The sequence below is a fragment of the Numida meleagris genome, chromosome 4 (assembly GCF_002078875.1).
Source record: "Numida meleagris isolate 19003 breed g44 Domestic line chromosome 4, NumMel1.0, whole genome shotgun sequence".
Taxonomy (NCBI): domain Eukaryota; kingdom Metazoa; phylum Chordata; class Aves; order Galliformes; family Numididae; genus Numida; species Numida meleagris.
In genome coordinates this window covers 82,959,583-82,969,119 of record NC_034412.1, presented here as the reverse complement: position 1 = coordinate 82,969,119, position 9,537 = coordinate 82,959,583, and positions in this window count along the sequence as shown.

Here is a 9,537-nt window from a genome sequence, read left to right as displayed (position 1 = left end):
ACATATTATATTCTAGTATTAATAGTTTGATTTAATATTTAATATTTCCTTTTTGTGTTTAAATAAGAATTAGTAAGATTTCCCAAACATTTCCCTCACTTCACTTTCTTAAATATTGTGTGCCCTGTTCCTTAAAGCACTTATTCACACATTAGGAAAATATTGACATGGTGTCATTATCTGATTTGTGTGAAGGTCTCATCTGCTGTTGATGTCTGCTCCTTTAATCAGCCGTAAGAGTGCTGATGTGTGGTACAATCAGTGACAGATATTCACGAGCCCAACCCAGTGGCTCTTAAGTATGCACAGCTCCCATTGATTGAAATGGGAATTTTATATGCTTAAGGGCAGCAGGATCAGAGCAATTGAAAAAAATGATCTCAGCCTGCATTCACTGAGGACAAAGTGAAAACTCTTGACTTTCAAACTGATCTTGACTTACTGGAACTTCCTACACCATGCTTTCCATCACTTTTTGGCTTTATATAAACGCTGATTGTCCTTGACTTTGCTTTAGTTTAAGGAGGCAGAAAATCTCTTCTTTTTTTCACCAAGTGTACTGCCCAGCGGTCCCTGGGAACTCAACCCCTTCCAGGTTTCTGGATTAGGGCCTAATTGAGCACATTTCAGGGAATCTTGAGACTTGAAAGATTTGCTTTCTGCATGGATATGAGATGTGTACGTTTTGTTCCTTAGACCTGATCAGGTAGAGATGTGTCTTTTCAAGATATTGCTATCTCAAATCAATGTGGCATTAATTGTTTCCCCCCTTTTCTGATCTGTATTTGTCATCAGCAACACCTGGCATTGTTTTCTCTTTCTGAGACCTTTTTTCTTTAAAAACGGTTTAAAAGTCTGTCCTTTACCCCTTACTAGTGCACAGCTGCAGACAGGACAGCCAGTAACACACAGAGCAGACAAGGTAGACAAAGCTTTCACTGTGAGCCATGCCGGCATCCAGTTCCAAAGCAAGGCCTGCAGGAGAAAGCCATAACAGCAGGAATACAGAGAAATTTATATAAGAATGAAATCGCTCTGTCTTATTGCTCCTCTGATTTTGCCACTTCATGATAAATACGTGAGGCATACCATAAGGTAGACATACTACGTGCAGTTAGTGTTAAAATGGCAGAGTTATTCCTTTCGCTATAGGCAACAAAACTGCAGTGCTGAAGTTAAAAAACATTTCTTCTTATCTGAGCAATGGATTCAAGTTGACATCTCCAGGGTGTTCTGTGGACTTCAGGTGGGCTGAATCCACCAGTAGAAAAACCTTCCTCTCTTCCCTAATGAAGACTTCTTTGCCTCCTGTGTTATTTTTTGGGAGACCGAATATCTGAAGCATCCAGGCTGGCTTCAGAAGTTTTAGAAGTTTTGCAATGCTGAACCAAACTATCAGAAGGAGGAAACATGGCAGATAATGAAGGAGTGTCAAATAACAGAGACTCGCACAAACCATGCTGAACAAGGGTTTAGAGGAAGCTGTATTTCATTTTTATGATGTGTGTGTGATTTAGAATTCGTTTAGCTTTTAAGCTGTCAGTGAAATGGCAAAACAGGGAGCAAATTAAAGTACACAATCACTTGGTCTCACCTTCAGCACTATTTTGGTGCATTGCTGTTACATTTTAAGAATAAAAAAACAGCGTAAGAATGATATCAGGGCATAAGGCTTGGATTTGGAACTGAAATTTCTCAAAGCTTCTGAGAATGTAAAGTTAAAAATGTGTTTCTGCCTGTTCTGCTGGTGAGGAAGGAGTTCAAATATGGGCCTTGCTTTTCTTCATGTGCTGGCATAATCAGGGATCTGGGTTTTCGTTTAGCTCTGCACACTTCTGTTCAGCTGCTATCTTCTCTCCTGGGCATGGAAGAAATGAAAAGTTCGAGGGAGAGAGGAATTTATTTCATTAACAAAGGGAGAGAGGGCTTTTTTCTGATGTATCACAAAATTAGAAAATTAATTGAGGAAATAGTCATTATGACATCTTGTCATTTCTACTCTGCCTTTCCTCCAGGTCTTGTAGGCTGTACTGACGTGCAGATATCTGCAAATCTGTAAGGTATGAATCATCTCACACATTGCCGAGGTGAAACCTGACAACTATTTAACAGCACCACTGCAACACTATGGAACATTTTAAGACAGGAAATTAAGAATACCTGAGCCAAGGAAAGCCACAGGGGGAAGTTTAGATGGACAGAATTTAATTACCCATACTGGAACTTGGCCAGGACACCAAAACCTACACTCCAGCTCTCCTGTAATGTGCCATCGGACCTTTAATACTAACAAGTGGTCAAAACATCAGCTTTAGATCTGCTTCAAATGAGTACAGCACTAAAAGTCATCTAAGACCTGCTGAGGTATTCATTTACTACTGACTGACAGGAAAGGGTACAACATACCATATCATGCAAAACAGCTGTAGCACAACATGACAAATACCTTTCCTAGCAGCACTGGAGGCTGCTCTTCTCTAGACATAGCTCAATATTTTTAGAAGAATTCAACGTATTTTCAGAAATGCATCCAGTGACTTCATAAAAAAAAAGCACATTTTAATATCTCTGAACACAAAGCATATTTATGTCCCCCTATGGAGCCCCCAAATATATTGCAGTTCTCAGCCTCTTGCTTATTGCCATTGGTAGCGTAGAAAAGAGTCACATTATACTGAATAACAACATGTTGACTTTAAAGGGAAGATAAAAGCCTGAAAGTTTATACATTTTTGCTTCTCACATTACTCTTCTAAGGAAAACTGTATACTATTTAACATTTATCTGTAGCAAAGCTAAAAATTTCTGTGGGTTATCTTTTCTGTAAGAATAGGATTTCTACAAATTGTGGTTCTTGAAATTCCTTAGGCTGAGGAATTATGTCAGCCCCGAAGAGCATGGGTTCATTATTCACATCGTGTTACACTGCTGACATAATTCCTTAACAGAGTGGGACATGAGGTGTCCCAGTTTGATTCTTCAACTTACAGTCAGTGCTTTTGGCTTCTCTAAATAGTAAACAGTTTTTTCGTGGAGCTCCTGTTTTAAAAATCCTTTGAGCAGTGTATCTATATAAAAAAGAAAATCTGGGTTAGCTGCGGGCCACCAGCAATTTATCAAGCAGTATTAGTTATGTCTGTGGGATATTTTTCATTATCTGAGGATTATTAGTAGAGACACTATATACATAGTGATTATTCCTTGACTAATAATTGAGATAATATCGATTTGAAGCCCAGTTTCATTAACACCTTAGTACAGAGACTATGATTGTGAGGGGTATTTTTTTCCCTCCAATTTGTAATCAAAAGTTATTTAATAGTAAAATCAGTCTTCACTTGTAACAGAGGTTGTGGACTTTCAAAGTTGGCAGAGCCAGCTGCTGGGCTGCTGGGAGCCAGACTCTTTTTGATCTTCGGATTGAATGGTTTCCTTTGATCACCTTGACAATAGATCATAAAAGAACAGAGCTTTTACCCATATCTCCCTAAATTTGCAGGTAAATAATGAGATGGTCTGAACTGAGGCTGGAGTGTAAGATTTTTAACAAACAATTCTCCCCTTTGAAGTAGACTTAGCAAAATTAGCATATAAATGAGCAATACTGCTACATAAGGACATGTGGCTGAAGAAAAGGGATAATTGGACTGAGGGAGTTAGTTTCTAAATGAGGTCCTTTGCTAAATGACCAGCAGTTAGACTACAGGTGTGTTCATTTGGTGAGTTGGAGATGAGATTTAAACAAGGGGTGTATGTGAAAGTTGGAGTCTTCCAGTAGGTATGGGGAGGAATATAGCTCTGTAGCTGGCCAGGGACCTGCAAAGTTAACTGGGAGGCAGTGCAGGGAATAAGAATTGCTCTGACACATCCTAACTGCCACTGTAACATCAGGCTGCGTCCATCACATCAATATTGGTCATTACTGTCTTCAAATATGCAATGCAATTCAATACATTCATCAATAAATCTCTTCAAACCTGTGGCAGGAGCTCTGTGGTGCCAATGAAGAAGGACCGTGACATTGAAACATCTGCACTGGTGACTGCTGCTAGGGTCTTGCACAGGCTGAACTCAACATGAAAAGCCAAAGACACTGCTGAGTGTGGTAGTAGTAAGTTACCATTAACACCTGTAAGCCTTACAGCTTTTTGTTCCACCGAATTTGCCTACACCAGAGGGAAATTTCCACATTATTACAGGACATCTTGAACTCACTCTTCTTTTACTGGCAGAGGCAGATCTGCTGGTGCTTAAATGACTATGTTGCTCCATGGCAAGGACACAAGACTGAGCTCTCTCAGTAATGTCATTTTCCAGTTTTTAAAATGAAAAACAAAGTTAAATTTAGTAATAGATTTTTTTAGACTGCTTTTGTCCAGAGTTTCATGGAATGCTCGAAAGATGCATAATCAATTCACAGAGACTTGCTTCTTTATTTACTTTAACAAAAGCCAAATTTAAGATTGATGGGAGACAGTAGATGAAGGGAGAGTGGTCTCAATGACACCTGAACAGGCAAGAGGATGGCAGTATTTTCTATGTGGTATGAAATTTGAGCTTGAATGCTCCCTCTTACTGGTCTGGAGCAGAGACATGCACTGAGTTTCTGTGGAGAGTGTCAACATCTCCTGGAGCCATACACTCTCTTCTGGCCCTGGTAGTATTGGAATCATCTTTGCCTCTCAGCAGGAGAGGATGAAATCACTTCCCTCAGTGCAACCCTTGTATAATGCGCAGACTGAGGATTGAATCCAGCTCTTTTATACCTTGAGTGTTAAGAGCAATGTCTTTTGCCAAAGTATAAATTATATTTCAACTTATTGTGAATCAAACCTGAAACAGAATTTACGGACATGAGGTTTTCCCTCACGCTATTTCTCTTTCCCTGCACTTGGAGTCCTGTCTGGATGGGACCCTACCACTGCTGATTGTAGCAGCAGCTCCCTGGGGTCTTTCACTCACTATGGAAGCAAAGTCAGAGGCTTTTTTTGGAAGGCAAAGATGAGTATGGTATGCTGCAGCAGTGTATTGAGTTTGCATGGAGAGGCATTGGCATCTGGGGCACTTCTGGGGTGGCCCCTGTGAGCAGAGCCCAGAAGCTGCCCATGTCAGAGAAAGCCAGTTCCAGTTGCTCCAAAAAGGACCCCATGTGGAGTAGGGGTGGAGTGGAGGCATTCAAGGCCGGGCTCTATGGGTTCCTGGGTGGTCTGATATAGTGGCTGGCAATCCTGCTCACAGCAGGGAGTTTGGAACAGGATAATCTTTGTGGCCCCTTCCAGCACAAGCCATTCCATGATTCTATGAGCATGGACGAGTGGCAGAGATGTGTCATGGACTGACTGCAGTGCCCATTCCCTGTGCTGCTCAGGGGGAGAAGGTAGAAGAGGATGGATGGGGAGGTGTTTTTAGTTTGCTTTTAGTTCTCACTGCTCTAGTAGTTGGTTATGAATTAATCACTCTCATGCTGAGTATATTTTGCCTGTGATGGTAATATTGGTGAGTCCACCAGACATTATCTCAGCCCATGAGCCATTTTCATCATATTTTCCCCCCTTTCCTTATGATGAGGGGGAGCAAGAGAGCAGTGTCTTGGAATTCAGCTGCCAATCTGTGGGAAACCACCACAAACAGCCAACAGGGAAGACCCAATTACCTGCTCTGAGGTGGGTATCTGAAATGAGGAGGGTTTAGGAATTTTTGTGGAGATGCCTGAGTTTGGGCAGCTCTGGGTGGGTTTGGACAAGGAGCACTTCAGGCAGAGCTTTAGAAAAAGAGGTGTGGGATGGCTCTGCTAGAAACTGGGCACAAGGTAGGAAGGACTGAGGGTTGTGAAAGTCTGTAATGGATGGGCTCATATACAGGAGCTTTGGGGCAAGACCTGGGCAGTGAGGAAGATAGGTGCTAAAGGGAAAGAATTTCATACCTCTGGCTTTGATATTGGGTTTGGGGTGAGAGAATCCCCTTCCCTTCCTTTTTTTGCTTGCTGTTGGCAACAGGAGCAGCCTCGTTCAACTAAAAAGAGCTGATTTGTTTCAGAAAAATTGATACAAACTTCTTCTACACTTGTGAAATCTTTTTGTCCTCACGTCTTATATTTATTAGTTTAAAGTGATTCACCAAAAGTTGACCTGAATTCTTGAACTACATTTCTTCTGGCAAATAAACTCTTCACTAAAAACATATGTGCCCGTCTCTGCACTAAATGCATGCTGTCTATTTACTTGCTGCTTGGCCCCTTCCCAGCAGTGCAGGGGAGATGGAAGGCATTAAGAAAAGCCCTGAATATTTCTGGTTGAATAGTATGCAAAAAATAAGGAGAGGGATGATAGGAATGAAATCCTAGAACTGTTAAGCAGCACTTAGAAGATTTACGAAGTTTCTATAGAAGAAAAAAAAATAATTGATGGAAGTCACACAAAAAAACCCACACACAGCACTTGGAAACCACACCCATGTGCCACCATAACTACATGGGATTAATTAAAAAAAAAAAAAAAGACCTCAGTTGTAGGCAATGCTCTTTAATGCATACGCTCAGTATGGAATAGCCTCATGAATATACATCCCAAAACATGTCTCAGCATCACACAGAAGAAAGGGGCAGACTGAGCTGCAGATGCAGGGGAACAGCATCTGCTGCGGTTTCACTGACTGGTGTGTCCTGCTGAGCGTGTCACACGGTGGCACCGACTCCAGCCTTATGCTAGTGGGCTTCTCTGAAATCTGCAGGCAGAAGTCCCAAATAATGGGTTGTTTTTATTCAGGTGGGAAAATGAATGCAGAGATGCTGCTCATCTCCCTGTAGTATGAGAAATAGGGTCCCTTGATGGAGATCCCGGGGCAGTTTGAAGCTTTTTGAATAGCCAAAGGAGAGCTCCTGGTGTTTGTTGCCACTGGAGGGTGAGGAGGCAGAGAGTAACAACCATGCCAGAAAGGGACAGCCAGTCCCTTGGATTGGAAAGAACAGGCAGGGCTGAGCCTCTGACATCCCTAGCAAGGGCTTGCTCTGGGAATGAAACAGCCACCACGGGAGCTCAAAATACCAGGCATTTCCACACACACACACACAAAAAAAAAAAAAAAAAAAAAAGAAAATCTACCCTTTTCCAGGCCGCTATAGAACATGCTCAGAAATGCGTCACACACACAGAAATGTGGCATGAAACTGCAGGAGGAAGGGTAGGGAAGGGTAGGAGGAGGACTTCCCATTCAGTGGTGTGCAAGGTGTTTCAGCGAGAGATTTAAACCAGGTAGCACTCGATTTGAGGATTTCCCTAGAACTAGAATCATATCTCAAAGGAGGGTGAAGAATGGGGGAAAAAAGAGCTTCTCCCCTTCTCCCCCCATAAGGAGAAATTAATTTGGTGGTACAGGAAGGAAAGTGTTTCACTATGAAATAGGAATATTCATGAAGAAGAGATACAGGAAACAGAAATCACAGGCTGAAGCAGGCTTAGTAGGAAAACAATTGGGGGTTTGAAAAATTACCAGAAAAGTGATATTCTCAAGGGTGTAAGCAATAGCACAGGCTGCACTGAAAATGAGGTTAGTTTTGGAAATTAACATCACATCTGTCTAGTTCCAATAATCCCTGTCTGTTTTAAAATGGAGTTCGCTCCACAAGATACTGCTATAAATAATCAAATACATTATAACCTGGACATATCCTCTACATCGGATAATCCTGCTATAAAAACTGAGAATAAAGGAATTTGCTGGATGACTAGCACTTAAGAAATTGTTCCCTGGTGGGTTATTTGCAGCCTATTCTCTACTTCAGTAGGAGTTTGTGTTGAATAACTCACAGCTGTGGAAATACCTGCATGGCAGCACTGAATACCGCTAATAAAGGGACACAAACTGGCATGGCTCTGCCCAAGACTAACTCGTTATGCGACAGAGAAGCGCCTTGGGTCTTGTAAAGCACAGAGGGGCTTCAGCACAGAGCTGCAGATGCTCAAGGTGGCAGCAGGTGACAAAGAATGGCAACATGAAGGTTTCAGCACTCAGCAAGGTGGATGAGAGGGAGGTAAATACACACAGGCTTTGAGGAGCACAAAGCTGCACTTCCACAGAATCATTAAGGTTGGAAAGACCACTAAGCTTATCTAGTCCAACCATCAACACATCACCACCGGACCTCTAAACCATGTCCCTTAGTGCCACATCTCCGTGTTTCTTGAACACCTCCAGGGATGGTGACTCCAGCACTTCCCTGGGCAGCCCATTCCAGTGCCTCCTCGCTCTTTCTGAGAAACTCCCCACTTTGCTGGGAGTGTTGGGATGTTACAAGTCAAACCAGCTTCGTTCCTGCTTTTGGTAAGAATCTGAGCTCCAAAGCTTTTATCTCTGCACATAGAATATGGTCTCAATATAGATTCTGTAGGAATTTTAGGAAGCCACTATTTATTAGGAATTACAAAAAGGGAGGAGTTGGTCTCACTTGCCATATAACCTGAAAACACAATAAAACCACCTAGTTACAAGGTGACACACTCCAGCCAGGGCTATTTACTTCTGGTCACAGCTACCAACAGATCACACAGAGATGTGTGCTTCTAAGTAGAGAGCCAGGGCTCTACAACTCTTTATCGCAGCTCTCCTGGATTAGTCTATTTTTACATATTGAAGGGAACAGGAGGAGAAGGGAGGAGAGGAGAAAGATGGACTCATTCAGTGCTTTGCGTGGTCTATATCATTCACATGTCCTTCAAGGTGCATCTCTGCCACCTTTACACATACATATCTGTAGAGCATGCACTCTGTGTATTTCACAGGATATGGCAGCCAACCAGCCTTTGTGCAACCCGGTGGCTCTGCTGGTTTCCATGTAGGCCTTTCAGCTGCATGGGCTTATTTTACCTCAAAGATGGTTCCAAATTACTCATGCCATTATTCAGTTAAAGGAAATCATTGCAGTTCTGCAGTTTTGGTGATGACCTACCTTATCACAGATGATTAAAAACAATCAACTCTATGTTTCCCTTTCAAGTCTTGTCCTTGCATATGTCTGCCCACATGGGTCCATGCCTAGGACTCTGCAAGCCCATCCCTGGGACATTTCCTTTGTTACTGATTGATTGCAGTTTTCTTCCACTTCACATGGGTTTTTCTTAGAAATTGCCATTATCCAGGTTGCCACTTTCTTAAGGCAGTTACCGTAGAGGCCCCTCCTTCTTCCCCAGCAGTTCCTCTCTGCACCGGAGAGCCAACCATACAGCATGGCTCATGAGAACATCACAGGCCATGACAACTGTTTTCATTTTAAAAGTCCACATCCCACTATTGCATGATCCTGAGCCTGCAAGTGCTGACTCCCTGCAGAGTGCCACTGTTCCATCACTCATTATAAACTGGTCATTAGGATTATTTTTCTCCCTCACAGGGATGCAGCTGACATCCACAGTAAAACCAAACACTACTGTTTGAAATCTGTGAGTTTGGCCCTTCTCAAAGCAATTCTGGCTTGAAAAATAGAGACATATTTAAAAAATTATGATTTTTCTGTGAGAAAGAAGGATCATTTAGGTTATATTT